Source organism: Notamacropus eugenii, chromosome 7 (assembly GCF_028372415.1).
Source record: "Notamacropus eugenii isolate mMacEug1 chromosome 7, mMacEug1.pri_v2, whole genome shotgun sequence".
Taxonomy (NCBI): Eukaryota; Metazoa; Chordata; class Mammalia; order Diprotodontia; family Macropodidae; genus Notamacropus; species Notamacropus eugenii.
The window spans coordinates 165,705,104-165,725,143 of record NC_092878.1 but is presented as its reverse complement, the minus strand read 5'-3'; the positions used below and the strand labels follow the sequence as shown (position 1 = coordinate 165,725,143).

Sequence of the window (20,040 nt, the reverse complement as noted above, 5' to 3'; positions counted from 1 at the left end):
GTTCATATCCTTTGACCATTTATCAATTGGGGAATGACTTGTATGATTATACATTTGAGTCAGTTCTCTATATATTCTAGAAATGAGGCCTTTATCCCCGAGCTTAGCTGTAAAAATTCTTTCCCAATTTACTACATCCCTCCGGATTTTGGTTGCATTGGGTTTGGTTGTGCAAAAACTTCTCAGTTTAATGTAATCAAAGTTATCCATTTTGCATTTCATAATGCTTTCTATCTCTCCTTTAGTAAAAAATTCTTCCCTTCTCCATAGATCTGATAAATACACTATTCCTTGCTTCTCCAGTTTATTCATGGTATCAATCTTTATACCTAAATCATGTACCCATTTGGACTTTATTCTTGTGTACGGTGTCAGGTATGGGTCTATGCCTAATTTCCTCCACACTGTTATCCAGTTTTCCCAGCAATTTTTGTTAAACAGTGAGTTCTTATCCCAGAAGCTGGGGTCCTTGGGTTTATCAAACAGAAGGTTGCTATATTCCTTGCCTACTGCGTCTTGAGTGCCAAGTCTATTCCACTTGTCTACCTCTCTGTTTCTTAGCCAATACCAAGTGGTTTTGATAATTGCTGCTTTATAGTACAGTTTGAGGTCTGGTAGCGCTAGGCCACCTTCCCAAGCATTTCTTTTCATTAGTCCCTTTGATATTCTGGACCTTTTGTTTTTCCAAATGAATTTTGATATTATTTTATCCAGCTCTAGAAAATAATTGTCTGATAGTTTAATTGGTATGGCACTAAATAAGTAAATTAATTTAGGTAGAATTGTCATTTTTATTATATTAGCACGGCCTACCCATGAGCAACTAATGTTTTTCCACTTACTTAAATCTGACTTTATTTGTGCAAAAAGTGTCTTGTAATTGTGTTCATATAATCCCTGGGTTTGTTTTGGCAGGTAAACTCCTAAGTATTTTATACTGTCTACCCTAGCTTTAAATGGGATTTCTCTTTCTATCCCTTGCTGTTGGACTTTGTTGCTAATATATAGGAATGCAGAAGATTTGTGTGGGTTTATTTGCCAAAGTTGTTTATTATTTCAAGTAATTTTTTACTTGAATCTCTGGGATTCTCTAAGTAAATCATCATATCATCTGCAAAGAGGGATAACTTAGTTTCTTCTTTGGCTATTCTTATTCCTTCAATATCTTTATCTTGTCTAATTGCTACAGCTAACATTTCTAGTACCATATTGAATAATAGTGGTGATAATGGACATCCTTGTTTCACCCCTGATCTTATTGGGAATGCATCTAGCTTATCCCCATTGCACATAATGCTTGCTGTAGGTTTTAGATAGATACTGCTTATTATTTTATGGAAAGTTCCCTTTATTCCTACATTCTCCAGTGTTTTTAGTAGGAATGGGTGTTGTATTTTGTCGAAAGCTTTTTCTGCATCTATTGAGATAATCATGTGGTTTTTGTTGGCTTTGTTGTTGATGTGATCGATAATGCTAATAGTTTTCCTAATATTGAACCAGCCCTGTAATCCTGGTATGAATCCTACCTGATCATAATGTATTAATCTCTTGATAAGATGCTGTATTCGTTTTGCTAAAATCTTATTTAAAATTTTTGCATCTATATTCATTAGGGAAATTGGTCTATAATTTTCTTTCTCTGTTTTGTCTCTTCCTGGTTTGGGTATCAAAACCATATTTGTATCATAGAAAGAATTTGGGAGGACTCCTTCTTCCCCAATTTTCAAAAATAGTCTATGTAGTATTGGAATTAACTGTTCTTTAAATGTTTGATAGAATTCACTTGTGAATCCATCTGGCCCTGGAGATTTTTTCCTAGGGAGTTCATTGATGGCTTGTTCAATTTCTTTTTCTGAGATGGGGTTGTTTAAGTATTCAACTTCCTCTTCTGTTAATCTGGGCAATTTGTATTTTTTAAAATATTCATCCATCTCATTTAGATTATCGAATTTGTGGGCATAAAGTTGGGCAAAGTAGTTTCTAATTATTGTTTTAATTTCCTCCTCATTGGAGGTGAGTTCACCCCTTTCATTTTTAATATTAGTAATTTGATTTTCTTCTTTCTTTTTTTAATCAGATTGACCTAAGGTTTATCAATTTTATTAGTTTTTTCATAAAAACCAGCTATTGGTTTTATTTATTAATTCAATAGTCTTCTTAATTTCAATTTTATTAATCTCTCCTTTGGTTTTCAGTATTTCTAATTTGTTATTTACTTGGGGATTTTCAATTTGTTCTTTTTCTAGCTTTTTCAACTGCAAGCCCAAGTCATTGATCTCCTCTCTCTCTATTTTATTTATGTAAGCATTCAAAGATATAAAACTTCCCCTAATAACTGCTTTTGCAGTATCCCATAAGATTTGGTATGTTGTCTCACTATTGTCATTCTCTTGAATGAAATTGTTGATTGTTTCTATGATTTCTTCTTTAACCCAACCCTTCTTTAGAATTAGATTATTTAGTTTCCAATTGATTTTTGGTTTATCTTTCCATGGCCTTTTATTACATGTAATTTTTAATGCATTATGATCTGAGAAGGATGCATTGATTATCTCTACCTTTCTGCACTGGATTGTGAGATTTTTATGTCCTAGTACATGGTCAATTTTTGTAAATGTTCCATGTACCGCTGAGAAAAAGGTGTATTCCTTTCTATTCCCATTTAATTTTCTCCAAAGATCTATCATATCTACCTTATCCAGAGTTTTATTTGCCTCCTTAACCTCTTTCTTATTTATTTTGAGGTTAGATTTATCGAGTTCAGAGAGGGGGAGGTTGAGATCCCCCACTAGTATAGTTTTGCTGTCAATTTCTTCCTTCAACTCCCCCAACCTCTCCTCTAAGAATCTGGATGCTATACCACTTGGAGCATACATGTTTAGTAATGATATTGCTTCATTGTCTATGGTGCCTTTTAGCAGGATATAGTTTCCATCCTTATCCCTTTTGATTAGATCTATTTCTGCTTTTGCTTTGTCTGAGATTAGGATTGCTACTCCTGCCTTTCTTACATGAGCTGAGGCACAATATATTCTGCTCCATCCTTTGTCCTTTATCCTATGTGTATCCCCCCATTTCAAATGTGTTTCTTGTAAGCAGCATATTGTTGGATTATGGCTTTTAATCCATTCTGCTATCCGTCTCCGTTTTATGGGAGAGTTCATTCCATTCACATTCACAGTTATGATTACAATCTGTGTATTTCCCTCCATCCTCTTTCCCACCATTTGTGCTTTTAGCTCTCCCGTCTCCCTTCCCCTCCTCAGTAGTATTCACTTTTCTCCCCCTCCTCCTGCAGCCTTCCCCTCCTTCTTTTAGCCCCCCCCCTCCCTTTTACTCCCCTTTACTCTTATTGCTTCTTCCCTCCCTTTTAGCCTCCCTCCCCTTTCTTCCCCCTTCCCCTCCTACTACCTTATATAGCTAGTTAGGATTATCTACTTAAGATTATTGTTCCCTCCTTTAAACAAATCAGATGAGAGTACCTCTCAAACAATGCTCATCTCCCTCCCCTCCTTCCTTCTACTATAGTTTTGTACTTCTTCCTGTGATGTAATTTGCCATTTTCTGCTTCCTCCTTTTCACACCTCCTATTACAATCCCTTCTCATACTTAAATCATATTTTTGACATGACATCATTTACTTTATACCCGTTCCCTCTACGTATATCCCTTCTATCATAATAGCTGCACAGTTCTCAAGATTAACAGGTATCATCTTTCCTTATAGGGAGGTAAACAGTTTGCCCTAATTGAGTAGCAAGTTTTTGTTTTTGTTTTTTCCCCCCTGTTTACCTTTTTATGATTCTCTTGAGACCTGCATTTGAAGATCAAATTGTCTATTGAGTTCTGGTGTTTTGGTCAGGAAGCTCTGGAATTCCCTTATTTCATTGAATGACTTTCTCCCTGCCTGAAATGTTATGCTGAACTTTGCTGGGTAGTTGATCCTTGGTTGAAGTCCCAACTCCTTTGCCTTACGGAATATTGGGTTCCAATTCTTTCGATCTTTTAATGTAGAAGCTGCAAGGTCCTGTGTGATCCTGACTGTATGTCCTTGATATTTGAATTGTTTCTTTCTGGCTGCTTGTAGTATTTTCTCCTTCACTTGATAGCTCTGGAATTTGGCAACGATATTTCTTGGGGTTTTGAGTTTGGGATCCCTTTTGGGAGGGGAACGGTGGATTCTTTCGATGACTATTTTGCCCTCTGAGTCTAGTACTTCTGGGCAGTTTTCCTTGATGATTTCCTGGAAGATATTGTCCAGACTCTTTTCTTCATCATGGGTTTCTGGCAGGCCAATAATTCTTAAATTTTCTCTCCTGGATCTATTTTCCAGGTCAGTTGTTTTTCCAATTAAATATTTAACATTTTCTTCTATCTTTTCATTCTTTAGATTTTGTTTGACTGATTCTTGTTGCCTCATTGAGTCATTAGTTTCTACTTGCCCAATTCTAATCTTCATCGTATTGTTTTCTTCAGTTAACTTTTCCATCTCCTTTTCTATCTGACCAATTTTTCCCTTTAAGGAGCTATTTTCTCCATTTAATTTTTGTACTTCTTTTTCCATTCGACCAATTTTCCAAGTTAGGTTTTGTGTTTCCTTTTCCATTTGATCAATTTTCCCAATTAGGTTTTGGGTTTCCTTTTCCATTTGATTAACTCTTCCTTTTAGGGAATTATTTTCTCCAGTTAATTTTTGAACTTCCTTTTCCATTTGTTCAATTTTATTTTTCAAAGTGATGTTCTCATCAGTGAATTCTTTTTTTATAATTTTAAAATCATTGGCCAGTTTTTCTTCTATTCCCTTCTTCAGCTGTTCCAGGTAATCTAGTTGTGCTTGCGAGAAATTCATAGTCCCTTCTGAAGTTTCAGATGGAAGTACAGTCTCAGCTCTGACCTCTTTGGTGTTTGTGTTTTGGTCCTTATCCCCATAGAAAGATTCTATGGTTTTTTCACTTTTCGTCTGCTTTTTCCGATTCATGATGTTGGCTGAGTGTTGTACCTTCTTGTTCTTTCAGTCAGAAGGTACAGAACTTTGTGTTGAGTTAATGTGTGAAGAAGCTAAAAGCAGGTTTTTGTTTTTTGTTTCCCTGATCAACCCTGAGGTTAGCTTGTTAAGTGTGTGGGAGGGGTGGTCTGGTCACAGGAGATCTCCTCAGCTGACCTGAGGCAAAGGCAAGGTCAGGGGATGGTGGTCCCAGCTTCCCTATTGTCTTCCCTTTTCCCTTGGAGGGCTGAGGCACGCCTAGATGGTAATGCGTGTTCCCACCCCTCCTGGGGCTCATCTCCCAGCGCTGAGGCTTGCCTGGGTCTCCATGCGAATTTTCTCTGCCCTGGGTCCTCTGTCCTTCCAGATTGCCTCCGCCACAGTAGGAAGAATCCCCCTTTGCTATTTTCCTAGCTTCTGGTGTTATGAGACTATTTGCCCCCTTCTGCTGTTCCCACTGATCCAGGATTTTTCTGGGGAAATATTTTATGGTTCTTTCACGGTCATCAGGGGGGAGGAGAGAGCATTTACTGATCACTCTGCCATCCTGGCTCCCGGAAGTTCAAGTAGGTGACTTTCCGAAGTTTAGTCTTCAGGCTGAAGGTTTCAAGGGCTGCTGCGCTGATATCTGGTGCTCAGCGGCTCTCACTGGCTCGGTTTGGCCTGTCTCCTGCTCCGCTGGTTTCGCCCACCACTCTCGGGCTTCTCAGGTCCCTTCCGCCCTGCTGCGCTGACCGCGCTGCGTTGTGCGCTGGGGCTCACCCCCGCGGAACAGATCCTTCCCGCGGACCTTCCAGTCTAACCTGGGCTCTGAATCCGTCAAAGTCTGTCACCCACTGGATTCCGCATCTCCAAAGTTTGGTCAGTTTCTCCTTTCAGAGGTATCCAGAGGAATTTGTCCAGGAGCTTAGGTGAGTCGTTGCTTTCACTCCGCCATCTTGGCTCCGCCCCCCCATGTTGTGACATTTACTTTTAAAAAACAGCAGGAACAGAAGTATAAACATTTCCAAAACTTGGGAATTGCATCAGCCAAGCTCTCTACACATGGTCACCAAGACGAGGCTCATGGGTCAGTCCCCTATTACCTCTCCATAGATAGACAGACCCAGCCTATGGGCCTTGGACCCTTTCTGCTTCTCACCTCCATGATAAATATATGGGACTGCCCAAATGAGAATGTCACACAGATTTAACATGGATGAAGTTGGGCTGCTAAACTGCTAAGCAGAGCGTTCTAGAAAGATCACTGACTGTGAGTCAGAAGTCCTGAAGTTAGATCCTGACTGTGTCCCCATTTTCCAGTGTGAGAGTCTCTTCTCAGGATCTCTCTTTTCTCATATAGAAAAGGAGTTTTAACTAACTTGTCTCCATGGTTCCCTCTCCCCACTAAGTTGTATGAATTTCTCCTTTTTTCTCTCCTTTCTCTCCTCTTTTCACACTTCCTTATCAGGAGAGGGAACAGAGAGAAAAATGGATACGACTATCAACTCTCCTAACTCAACCCCAAACTCCAAAGAGAAGCAAACCTTTCAGGAACACTTTTCCCTGGTCAGACCATATCTGAAGGATTGAAACATAGACATTGGAGGATGTCCAGAGACAGCAGCCAGAATAGGGAAGGACACTGGGTCAGGCCATGTGAGACTGTTGTTTCAAGACATGTCCATTGCTACATGACCCCATTTGGGGTTTTCTTGGCAGAGATACTGGAATAGTTGCCCATTTCCTTCTCCAGATCATTTTACAGATGAGGAAATTGAGGCAAACAGGGTTAAGTGATTAGCCCAGTGTCATATAGCTAGTGAGTATCTGAGGCTGGATTTGAACTCAGGAAGATGAGTCTTCCTAACTCCTCTATCCACTGGGTCACCTAGCTACCACGATATAAGGTTAAGTTGAAACAACTCTGTGTTTAGCACAGAGAAAATAGGGGAGAAGGAGGAACACACATGAGTCTGGCCTCGAGTATTTCAAGGGTCATGTGGAAAAGCTATTAGACTTGTACTCTTTGTATGGAAGATGCAGAGAGGCAAACTGAGGTTTGATACCAAGAGAATACATTAAAACTGCCTCAAAGTGGAAGGGGCTTTCTCAAAGAAGAGGGGCCTCCTCCTCATTGGAGAGCTTCAGGCAGATGCAGATTGGCCACTTGTTAGACATGTTAGAGGGGAGCTTCCTTAATGAATATGTGTTGGATGAGATGCCTATGGCAATGCTTGCCAAATCTATATGATGTGATCCCATCAGTGTGTGATTTGGGGAAGTACAGACTCTGACCTTTCCCGAGCACAGCAAATGTTGGAGTGTTCAAGTAGGCCTGACAGAAAAAGGGCTGGAAAGTGAATGACATGAGAATCAACAACCATGTCAACCACCTACAGTATCCCAAGCACCATTCTTGATATTTGGACAGATGAAATGCAGCAGAGCAGTGTAGACAGCAAGCCTTCTAGGGTCCAAAAATTGACAAGCAGGCTCTAGGAATTAGCTTGGTTCACAAGTATAGAAATTCCTTCATCGATATTAAAGTCATCATTGGGTCTATGAGAATGAAGAAAACCCTGAGAAAATTTCCTGTTCCTTACACAATAATCCTTCTCACTGCACTGCTCAGGACAGTGCTGTTCCTTTCAAAGGTTCTGAACCTTTGTTTGGTATCATGAAGCTCGCTGGCAGTCTGATGAAGCCAAGGCATCCATTAGCCAATGGATGCCTTCTCAGAATCATTTTTTAAATTTATAAAATATGCAAAATGACAAAGGAAAAAAGATTGCATTGAAATACAGTCATCAACTTTCTTTTTTTAAGTCCACAGACATCAGAAAGCCTCTGCCTAGGCTGCCTTTCCCCTTCCCCACTGCTGCCAGGGAATAAACCTAGGCTGTTCATTCATACTAATCAATCTGAGTGAATTCTAGGGTCCCAGGTGGAGAGGGACCTGTCACGTGGATGACTGAGCTCCTTTCGCTCCTTTTCATTTTACTTTCAAATGAGTGTGGGAGACCATGAATCATGTCTAGTCCCAAGGATATGAAAATTAAAAACTCCTCGTCCCAGTATCATTGAACCCCTGGGACCAGGCTTGTTTTCTTAAAAGAAGAAGTCTAAGAAGACATGCCACAAGGGAGCAGAAGCTAGGGTACAATGAGATCTCCTCCCTAAGGGAAAGGTCAAATTATAATTCCAATGCTTACATGGCAGAATTAGAGTTTTCCTGGCTTACTGATCAACAACAGCAATATTTAAGGAAAGTAAGAAAAAGGAAAGCATATTTGGGGAGCAAGTGCTGGGGAAGGATCTCTGCAGACCAGATGAAGGGAAGACTCCAGACTCTTGATGTATGAGCTTCTGGGAAATGTAGTCATCCAGCATGGGTTGCACCTGTCCTGGATGGGCTTTTGGGAGAGGGAGAGGATGGAGGCAAGACAAGGGAATGGGGCAGGAATGGAGAAGAGTGAGACAGGGTGAGATTCTGAGAGCTGGATTTGAGTGGAGATGTGTGCAGAGAGAAATAGAAGCTGAACTGGGGCATTAGAAGCTGGATTTGAGGCGAATGGGCTGCCTTGGCTGCTGCCTTCACCTTCCAGGACTCTGATGAAAGGAGGCTGGCTCCACTACTTATTGCCAGAAGATTTTGAAAGGACCTTCAGTTTCACTCCTGGGTCCTTTTTGAATCTCCCTTCCCCCTCTTCTCCTCTGCCCAGCTGAGCAAAGATTTACTCAAAGGTTTCTCTGTTCTTTATTTCACTTCATAATTCCTGATTTAATTAATAATTTAAAGCCAGCTCACCCTACATAAAAATCTGATCGATCCTAACTGTCCCTGGATGTGATTCATTGTTGTCAGAGAGAAAGGAGTCAGTGAATAGCTTGTGGTGGACAAAGATAAAAAAGTAACAGAGGTTCAAGTCTTGGTACACAGTGCCACACTTTCTCCTGGCTGGGGGCTTGAGCCAAATGGGATGAATCTCAATGAACTCTGATTTATGAATGATTCTATAAGCTTCCTAATAGCAGAAAAAGATTAAAAATCTTCAGTCCAGATCACTAAATGTAGACAAGGACTGAGCCATTAGTGAGCATGTTTAAGTGGGGGAAAGAAGCTTCATAAATAAGACACAATTAACAAAGAGAAATTGGCAAACAGTTAACATAGGGGAATTTCACTACCCCCACCACCACCATTGTCCTCTCTCAAGTAGTTCAAAAGACTCCAAGTGCTCCTGAATGACTGGTGGATGGAAGGAATGTGGTGACCTCCCCCTAGCCAGCTAGGGGAGGGGTTGGGAAAGAGTGACTCCACCCAGATTCTCAAAGGAGGGGTGGCTAAAAATGGTGGATTTTCCTGTGTCACTATCCACTTCTAGCAGCCAGATACTACTATGCCCACTTCTCTACTGCCAGTCTCACTTTGACAGGGGGCTTCTAAGAATTAAGCAGCAATTCTAAGCCTAGAATGCATCCCTGGCTTTTAGAATCCAAGCATTCTTCAAGGCTGACTTCAGATACCACCTAACTTGCGAGGCCTTCTTTACTGCCCCTGCTCCTGACTCCCTTCTGTTTTCTGTTTTATTGATTCCTTTAGTTTATAAACAATATGTTTATAAAATCAGGTGCCTGTTGCTTATCCACTTAAATCCTCTGGACCTCCCCAGTCTTCTTTGGTTGTTGGGCCTATGGAATAGCAAAGTTACCCAACTCTTCCCAACTTGTGCAGTCTTGGACAAGCTCTTCTCTCTGGCCTTCCTTGGGGGTCTCATTAATAAACTGTGGGGTTGGGACAAGATTAACTCTTAGGTCTTTCCACTCATCTCCCACTCTTTGGGCCCTCCCATTCATTCAGTGATGCTGCGATGAGAATAAACAAAGCATGCCCTCTGGTTTCATGGAGGGACTGTAGTAGGTGACCATGGCACCCCATCCATGCCCTGGCTCCACCACTATCTGTCTTCTCTTCTTTGGTGGCCTGTACTCAAGGACTGATCTTGCTCTGTCCCCCAGCAATCCTATTGTTAATGGCAGAAATTGTGAGACTGTCTTCTCATAAGGGTGACTGCTCTATGTCTAGACTGTCCTGCCCATTAAAGAAATTCAGAGCGCCCCATACAGTTTACTCTTAACATGAAGTCTGGCAGGTCTCCTTATAGAATTGGTTCTGCTGGCTTAATGGTGGAGGTAGTAGAAGGGGCTGGTGTTACTCTGAAGGAGAATGGGGTGAAAGTGAATCTAAAAGTCAGGCAAATATGAATCAGAGCCCTGGTGGAGACACTGGTGCTGGAATCCAGTTAGCCCTCCAACTCTGAGGAAACAAGGGAGATTTCCTTGTGTCGTATTGGAATCAAAAGTGCTAACATTACACTGCTCAGTTTTTCCTAAATTCATTTGATCTGGGTGCTCTAGACACCACTCCTTACTCATCCACAGTACATGCCTGTCCGAGTAGACTCAATCAGTGGACTAGCCAACCAACTGGGCACCATTGTTTGGACGGCAGACTTTTTTTATCCAGACAGAATTTTTTCCTGTGTAGATAACTAGAATGAGTCTTTGCATGGCCATAGATCCACGTGAGGAAGCTCTCTAATATGCCAGGAGAACAGATGGTATTGGTGCCATTTATATTGTGAAGTAACCCTCATATTTAATGGGAACACTAGCTAAATGAGGTGATACTTTGAGTCAGCTGTACCAAACTCAAATAGAAACAGATCCCTGACAACAAAAGCTTAATTAACTTAGAAAACCACAGATTAACATTACTTATGTTAACATGTTAAATTATTAAATATTTCTCAATGACATTTTAATCTGTTGGGGAAACAAGGGAGTTTTGCCTGCCAGCAGACTAAAGTTTGACATCTTTGCTTTAGACCAAGCTGATCTCATGCACCAGTGCCCATACTATTAATGCTAATATTCTTATTGTAAATCACAGAATATAATAGCTTCTGCACAGTCAAAAGGCAATAGAAAATGCAAGCTTGGAGCTGAGGAATGTGTAGCCAAATTAGGCCTCTTCACAAGTAAAATCAGTGGGCTGCTCCTGTAGCCTCACTGGAGGTGGGGACAACATGACTATTGTACTAGACTCCATGAACTATTTTGGTCCTTGGGGAAACGCCTCTGTACCATGTATAAAGCTTTTCTGGAAGACTCCTAGGAAGGCAAACACAAGTGGAGAGGGTAGCATCTTGGAGATCTGGACAACTTGGGTGGGGGTCCCCCTAGTCCACCTCCTGTACAATAGCCCAGCTCTCCAGAACAGTTTGGGGAATGCAGGTAAAGTAGAAAAAGAAAATTTCCAATGTCTAATTCTAGCTCCCAGGGAGTCTCTTGCTAGGTAGCTGATAGGTGTGAAATTTTCTTAACCTACAGAAGTAGGTTGCACAATATTTACTATGTCCTTGTATAAACTTCCTGATCACGAAGTCTAAGTTCCTTAAAAATCATCAATGGGTAATCTCTGTGGCTGATGGATTGCCAACAGAAACTTCTGCATTTCCACAAGCAAATCCCTGTCACTCGTCCATTTGCTCCACTGCTTTCTGTCAACGTTGTTTGTTGTGTTCAAGCTGCTGTGGCCAATGAAGGATCCTTGGGTTCCATTGAATCCTCGCTCTTTCACAAGCTACATCTAGAGATAAGCTGCTATCAATTACATTCAATAAAGCCAATGTTGTCTACCTATGTGATCTCCATTCATCTTTAAGTCTGAGATCATTAAAAATAGTCCTTTGGTATCACTTCTGGTGATGATGACATGGGCCTGAATTTCCACTCCAATCCTCTCTGTGGCTCTAAACAAGCCTGCAACACTCAGTCACTTGTTCAAGGCTTCTTTGTCAACACGTTGAGTTCATGTGGATACTGTTCTTGGAGGCCCTTTGAAATAGAGAGGTAGATTTTTGCTTGAATATAAAATTTAATTAAAAAACATGTAACACATCTATTACCCATGATCTCTCTTGCTGAACCTACTAGAATTTTCTCAATTTTTCCTTTAAGAGATCATGAGTTAGTTAAGGGTGGAAACTACGGGATTTTTAAAAATCTTTCCACAGTAAACAGAACACCATGCGTGGCACATTGAAGGTACTAAAGAAATGTCTGGTGATACATCAGTGCTTAACCCACCGAATTTTTAATTTCACAATGAATCAGCCAACAAGGAGACCGCTCATTTTGGAAATACTGTGTAATTTATTTTAAAAAGGACCAAACTTGAGTTTGAGTTGCAATCCTATCCCTCCCCAGCTTTGTGATCTTGAGCAATCCACTACCTACTCTGAGCCTTGGTTTCCTCATTTCTAAAATATGGGCCCAGGAACCAGCTAACGCCTTTCATGGAGATATAAGAAATGCTCAGACCCATAAAAGGTAACAACAGGCCCAGAGAGTTGCCTTTGTCAGTTCAGAGCAAGTTCATATCAAAGAAATAAGACCTTGTGAATTTGAAACACTAATGGCCTCTTCAGGGAACCAGTTTCTCAGTTCCCTTCACCCCATAAACGGTCTTTATCAAGGCTTCCTGTTTACAAGGGTCACGCTAGGTTAACTTGGGTTGTGGTTAAAAATGAACCTCACGGACAGCAGTTCAATCATGCCAATGCATAAGCTTGACTAGTTATACTCTGAGCTCAAGTCTGTGACTGCCGTTCTTTAAGGAGACAGAAAGCGATGGAGGCCCCTGCGTCATACCTTATCCCACAGTGACATCTGGTGTCCGAGTACAGATTACAGGTGTTTTTACAGACCGGATCCATCATCGTGTTAGAATTCAGCATTTGAAGATTGCTTATAACGTACCTACTACATGCAGAGTGCTGGGCTGGCACTGAATAAGATACATTCCTTGTGTTCATGGAGTTCTAAGGCAAAAAGGTAGGTAAGATGCCAGTGCCGATAGTGGTAACATATCATGTTACCCCATTGGAACCATATAAAGGGCTCTATAAAGGGTCTGAAAGATGATTGGCCTTGAAATCAGTTGGCAAAGTTTCAGAGGTAATGCCAGATTCTCTGCCATTCAGATCAGCAGAGAGTAGGACGGTGAGTAAAGCCTTGTGTAACCTGGGCCCTTCTTGCCTCTCCAGGCAATCTTCTTAGGCCTTCACCCCTTCCAAGTGCTCAAAGATCTAGTGACACTGGCCTCGTACTACATACTCCATCTCCCAACAACCAGGCATTTTCCCTGACTGTCTCAGAGGCCTGGAACCTTCTCCCTCCTCATCTTCACCACCTTGGTTCCCTGGCTTCCCTCATGTCTCAGGTAAGGTACACCATTCTGTAAGAGTTTTTCATTGTCCTCCTTGATCTTAGTGCCATCATTCAAAGATTGTCTCCCATTGACATAATTGCTATCTTATATGTATAGCACTGTTTGCATTTTCTCTCCCCTTCAGACAGTGAACTCCTGGAGATCAGGGACTGTTTTGTTTGCTTTTCTTTGTATCTCAAGCACTTGGCACAGTGCCTGGTACATAGTAAGTGCTTAATTTAACTAACAACTGATGGAAAACAGTGTCTAGGCACTAAATTTGTGGTCACATGACCCTAGCACTGAGTTTGAGTCACCCAGCTCTGATAAACTTCCTCCCTGAGGACTGAAAGAAAAGTCAGATGTGATCTCTGCCTCTCTCCAGCCTTGGAGGATGGAAGATGTGCTACAGGACTCCAGAGAGACGAGCACTGTCCTGATTTGCAAAACAGGAAGAAGGGGAAAGGCTCCAAGCCCCAGACAAATAACCTTGACTTCACTTCCTGGGGGGAGACCTCTTAGAATATGCTATTTAAAAGACTGTTATTTTAGTTTATTTGTTTAATGCAGAAAATTAAGTGGTGATCCCAAGGAGCCAGCATTGCTTCATCACAAACAAGTCCTCGGTGCCTTTTTACTGGCTGAGCCCGTGGTCTGTCTCCTGGCTTTCTCCAAGACTCAGCTCACATCCTAGCTCTTCCATGAGGCCTTCTCCATCCTGCAGCCTGCCCATCCCCAATGTCTTTACTCTGAGTTCTTTTCATGTTCTCTCATTAGACCAGAGCTCTTGGGGTCAAGGAATGTGTTTTTACCCTTCTTTATTATTCCTTGCACTTAGTACATTGCCTATCACATAGTAAGTAATTACTATGCATTAGCTAATGATGTTAATACCAGATTAATTCCATTTGCTTTTTTCAACAGGATTGTTAGGTTTGTGGGTCAGAATAATGATAATGCTCTAAAAATGGCATCCTTGAATTTTGTAAAGTACTTTTCTGTAATCTCCTGGGCTGAGCTTCTTGGCAAGACAAAAAGAGATAAGTTAGATGACAGTACAATTGAGTTGATAGGGGGACTGGTTGAATGGCCAGAGTCATTGTCAGAGGAAATGGGCCAATGTCAATAGAGGGAAGTCTATAGGAAAGTGTCCCAAGTATAGCTGGGACTATGGTCTTCTTTGTGTTTCTGAGTGCCTTGAATAAAGACATGAACAGACATCAGATCAAATAACATGAAATTGAATATGAATAAAACCAAAAGTCAGCTCCAGCAAAATGAAACAAAACATAAAACTCCCACAAGTCCAGGGTGAAGGAGATATGGTTCCATAGCAATTCCTCTCAAAAAAAAAAAAAAAAGGCAAGCAATCTGGGGCTCTAACTGATGCAAACTCAATGGCACAGTAACCAAAGAGCTAATACTATTTGGGGCTGTCTTACAAAATGGCCGTTGAAAGGGAGGTGGAAGCTCCAACAGACTTACCGGTGGTCAGGGCACATTGAGAGGACTATGGTCAGCTCTAGGTATGACATAGTTTAAAAAAAAAAAAAAAGTCATAGACAAGTCCTATCCATTTCCTCCATAGCTAGGCCAGGAAAACTTGGAAGGCAGCCTTATCCCACAGTGACATCTAGTGGCCAAAACACAGGTTGGAGGTATCTTTGCAGAGTGTATGTGCCCATAGTATTGGAATCAGTATAAAAGTCAGAAGCAAAATACTTTTGAGAATGGACAGTGAAAGGACAGTAGGATAAACAGGGGAAAATAGAATGAAAGGAAATACAAAGTAATCATAACTGTGAAAACATTTATAGCAAGTTCCTCTGATAAAGGCTTTGTTTCTCAAATATATAGAGAACTGAGTCAAATTTATAGAAATGAAAGCCATTCCTCAACTGATAAATGGTCAAATGATATGGACAGGCAGTTTTCAAATGAAGTAATCAAAGCTATCTAGTCATATTAAAAAATGCTCTAAATCACGATTGATTAGAAAAATGCAAATTAAAACAACTCTATCAGATTGACTTATATAACAGAAAAGGAAAATGACAAATTGGAGTTGCAGTGAATATGGGAAAACTGGGACACTAATGCACCATTGGTGAAGTGGTATACTGATGCAACCATTCTGTAGAGCAATTTGGAACTATGCCCAAAGGGCTATAAAACCATGCATACCATTTGACCAAGCAATATCTCTATTATGTCTGTATTCCAAAAAGAATTTTTGAAAAGCAAAAATGAAAAGGATCTATATTTACAAAAATATTTATAGTAGCTCTCTCAGTGGCATCAAAGAAGTTGAAACTGAGAGGATGTTCATCAATTAGAGAATGGATGAACAAGTTGTTGTATATAATTGTGATAGAATAATATTGCACTGAATGAAATGGTGAGCAGGATGCTCTCAGAAACACCTGAAAAGACTTATGTGAATAGATGCAAAGTGAAATGAGCAGAACCAGGAGAACACTGTACACAGTAACAGCAACATTGTAACAATGATCAGCTGTGAGTGACTTAGCCATTCTTAGCAATGCACGGATCCAAGACAGTTCTGAAGGACTTATGATAAAAATGCTAGCAACTTCCAGAGAAAGAAACGATGCAGTCTGAATGCAGATCAAAGCATATTTTTTATTTACTTTTCTTTGGAGGGTTTTGTCTATATTTTCTTTTACGACATGACTAACATGGAAATATGTTTTCCATGACTGCACATGTGAAACCTACATCAAATCATTTGCTTTCTTAATGGGGATAGGAGGACAAAGGAGGGAGAGAATTTGGAACTCAATGTTTTTTAACAAATGTTAAAAATTGTTTTTACATATAATTGGGAAAGAAAATATTAAATTTAAAAAACAGTCCAGGTGGTGACAAAAACCACACCTACACTGGTGGTTATGTGAATGAAGAAAAAGGGACAGATGCATAAAACGTTGTAGAATCGGAAACATTAAAATTTAATGACTCTTTGGAAATGTGTGGTGACAGTGAGGAGTTGAAGATGACACTGAGGTGGAGAACCTTGATGAGTAGAAGAATGACAGAAATGGATAAGTTTGTGGGAAAATATAATGAGTTCTATTTTGGGATATGTTAAGGTTACAGTATCTATGGAACATCCTTTGGGATATAGTCAAAAGCCAATTAGAGGCAGAAAACTGGAGTTCAGGAGAGAGTCCAGGGATAGATATATAGAACTAGGAATGATCAAAATAGAGAAGATAATTAAACTCATGTGAGCCGATAAAGTTATCAAGAGAGATTGCAGAAAGACATAGAGTGTCAGTCTTTAGGTATAACCAATTTTGAGGGGATATGAATAATGATCCAGCAAAGATAACTGAGAAAAAATAGTCAGACAGGTAGGAAAACCAAGAAACATCTTGATAACTAAAACCCAGAGAGGAAAGAGTATCCAAGAATACAAATCAACAGTGTCAAATGCTGCAGAGAAGTCAAAATGAAAAGATTTTAAGTCTTTAAGATTTAGCAAGCATTGACTCCAAATGGACAAACAGACCGCCCATTGTCCAAAGCCACATGCAACTTCATTCTGCCATGGAGAAATAATTTAAAAGCTCAGCTTGAATGTTTGAAGTTGGTGGTGGGAGAAGAGAAAGGCTGTTCTGTCTCCCACCCCTGGCTGTTGCCAAATTAGGTTTGCCATTGGACCACTCCATGATCCCATGCCACAGTTGTTTAGCAATTACCAGTTGACTCAAATTAATCAATTACCACAGTGAGAAGTGCCTGAAGGAAATATGTGTCACATACAAAGCTGAAAGTCACTTTGAGAAGCCTGAGATGAATTTATCTGTTGGATTTTCTGAGTAGAAGTACAAAAAGTGAAGGCAGGAAAGTTTGGGAAACTGGAGTTTACCATTTTGATGTTCATTAAAAGCTATCTTCCAAGTATCTCGAAGATAGTATGTAAACTTCTGAGCTATAATCCAGAATAACGTAGCACCCACTGTTGGGCTATTCTCACAAATGGACACTCACAGGTGTAGGTTTAGACTCCTAGATGGATAGTTGCTATTTATTTCAGTTAGGGGTCTAGGGGTCACCCAGAAGGGTTAGGGTTTCTAGTACTGTAATGAGCCTCCACTGATGCGCTCCCTTTTGATTATCAGCTAGTAGACTCATTTCACTTTTACAAAAGGTATTTAGTGCAAGATGTTACAAAAAAATTTCCCCTAATGAGAGAATATGCTCACCTCCTACACACACAAGATCCATAGTGAGAATAAGCTCAAAATTAGTGCAGATATTAGTAAGGCACACATGCAAAGAATACCTGTTGCTAAAGGGTAAACTCACAACCACTAGTTACTGATCATCTTTTTTCCCTTTTATGGAATTGTCATGAAATTCTTTTTAAGTGTGACTCTCTGCTGGGCTTTCAGGACTGGTGCTTGGGCTTGTCCACCTGAAAGTTGCTGATTGCTACTGTTAGTAGTAGAAGCCATTGGAAACAAGAGATGAACAGATTATGTCACAGAATCTAGTCAATAATGGTGAGACTCCTGAACTTCCCTGGTCTTCTTGGGGCAAGAAAGGGAGTGAGAGTGAGATATTCTTCTCTCTCCCCTACTCTTCCAATGTAACTAGTTCCCAGTGATTTGGCCATAGGTCCGCCATCACTAAACATTTCCAAACTGGATTATTATTTTATACATAGGTCCAGAGGTATGTTTGAATCTTTCAGCCTATAACAAGATATCATCTGTGTTTATCCAGTGACCAAAGCTTTTAATTACCCTCAAATGCATTAAGGATGTGTTAGCACATTTTGAATCATTGCTTTAAAATCTGTACTTTCATGTGAGTCTCACAACAAGGCTATGAGATCAATCCTCAGAATAATTAAGCCCATTTTACAGATTGTGAAACTGAAACTCCAAAAAAATCACCTGTCTAAGATCATATGGCTAACAAGCAGCAAAGGTCATCCTGAAATAAAGTCTAGCATTCTTTTCACTACATCATGTTGTAAAGGCATTCAGTTCTTTATTTGTCAAATGCTTTCTAATAAGTCACAGCTATCTGTTGATGAGGGAGATTATGTTCACAGTTGTTCAACTATTTCAATTCACTTTACTTATATTCATATTTGCAGATAATCTAGATGAACATAAGAGAAAGGAAGGGGATTTCTGTGTGATATCAAACAGTCATAAAATAGAAAGAATTCAGAGATTTAGATTGTTTTTCTATTTTATCTGCAAGTTGGACATTAAGTTAACAGAGCATGAGGAGTTCAGAGGAGTATCAGAGGCCATTCAGCCTGTTGTGTATCTGAAAGCAGCTCCTCAATGACATCTGAGATAATAAGCTCACTGCAGTAACTGCCTGGACACTTCCCTGCAAGGGAAATAAGAGTCAGCATCCATATAGTACTTTAAATTTTACAAAGCACATTAAGTGTTGTCCAATTTCATCCTCACAACGACCTGGGAAGTAGGTGTTATTGTTATCCTTGTTTTAGAGATGAGGAAACTGAGACATAGGTTAAGTGACTGATCCAGGGTCACAGCTAGTTCGTGTCTAAGGCAGAATTCAAGTCCAGCATTGTGCCACCTGGCTCACTGTTCACCAAGAAAACAATGATTATTCACAAGATTTTCTTGATATGATGCCAAAATCTGCCTTGCCTTATGATAATGTCCACTCATTTCTCCTACTTCTGCTGTCTGGACCCAAAGAATCACAGTATAATAATCTGAGAAGTGGGAAAATACTCTAACACCAACTGGCCCAACCTAAACGTGACCAAGATTCCCTTTTTCAACAGTATCAACAAGTAGTCAGCCAGGCTTGAGAACCTATAATGATGAGAAATCCTAAGAGCCATTTGGAAAAGCGCGTTCCATTTTTTCAAATTGCTCTAATACTTGTGCAATTATTTTCCTCTCTTCTTACATGGATCCTAAATCTGCTACTCTGTCCCTTCCACTGATTCCCACTGCTTCTTCATTTGCTCTCAGGACAAAAAGAAAACCCTTCTTTCTAATAAATTCTTTAAATATACAAAGTCCATGATCATATCTTCCCTAAGTTTTTTCTTTTCCACAATACGTATCCTCACTTCCTTCAATCAATCCTCAAGTAACATGGCCCTAGTCTTCTGCCCTGTCTAAGTAGGTTCCAGTGCATCCATATCCTTCAAAAAATGTGCTGCCCTAATTACTAATAACTGGCATTTTCATAGCCCTTTGAATTTTGCAAAGTGCTTCTCATACATTGTATCATCTGATCTTCCTAACCACCCTGGGAGGTAGGTGTGATCGTTATCCCCATTGTACAAATAAGACACTTGAAGCTCAGGATGATTAAGGAACTAGCCATGGCCATAAAGCTGGTAAGTGACAGAAGTGACATTGGAAATCAGATGTCACCTGATTCCAAACCCAGCATTCTTTGACTCGGCCATGCTGCTTTTCACATTATAGCATTCAGCTTCTCACACATCACTTCTCAGCCTTTTGGCTAAAATTAAGAGGTATTCTATTACATTGAAAAACCATCACTTTTCTTATCCTTTTCTATTCCTCAGGGCTCTGGCAAGGCACTGGGGCATTCAAGAAGCTTGTAACAAAGTACATCACCAATTTTAAACATCCAGGATCTTGTGGTTGTACCTGGAAGGGGCTCTGATTTTGTGGGGAAAGCATTGACTGTGGAAGCCTGTGCTACACCATAGCCACCTGGGTTTAAGTCTTTTTAGCCTGAATCATGCAGAAATCTGTTGAGGGTGACATGAAAACCTGTTTTTGTTTGTTGT

The 20,040-nt window shown here is 40.3% G+C and overlaps 1 long non-coding RNA gene across 1 annotated transcript in view; it reads right to left on the bottom strand.

Moving 5' to 3' along the window:
* Nucleotides 1-11,505: 11,505 nt before the first annotated feature.
* LOC140514907 (uncharacterized) overlaps nucleotides 11,506-20,040 on the bottom strand; it is a 26,980-nt gene continuing 18,445 nt past the window's right edge. The window contains exon 3 of the long non-coding RNA XR_011970771.1: nucleotides 11,506-11,866. This is a non-coding gene — a long non-coding RNA (uncharacterized lncRNA). The remainder of the gene's footprint in view (nucleotides 11,867-20,040) is intronic.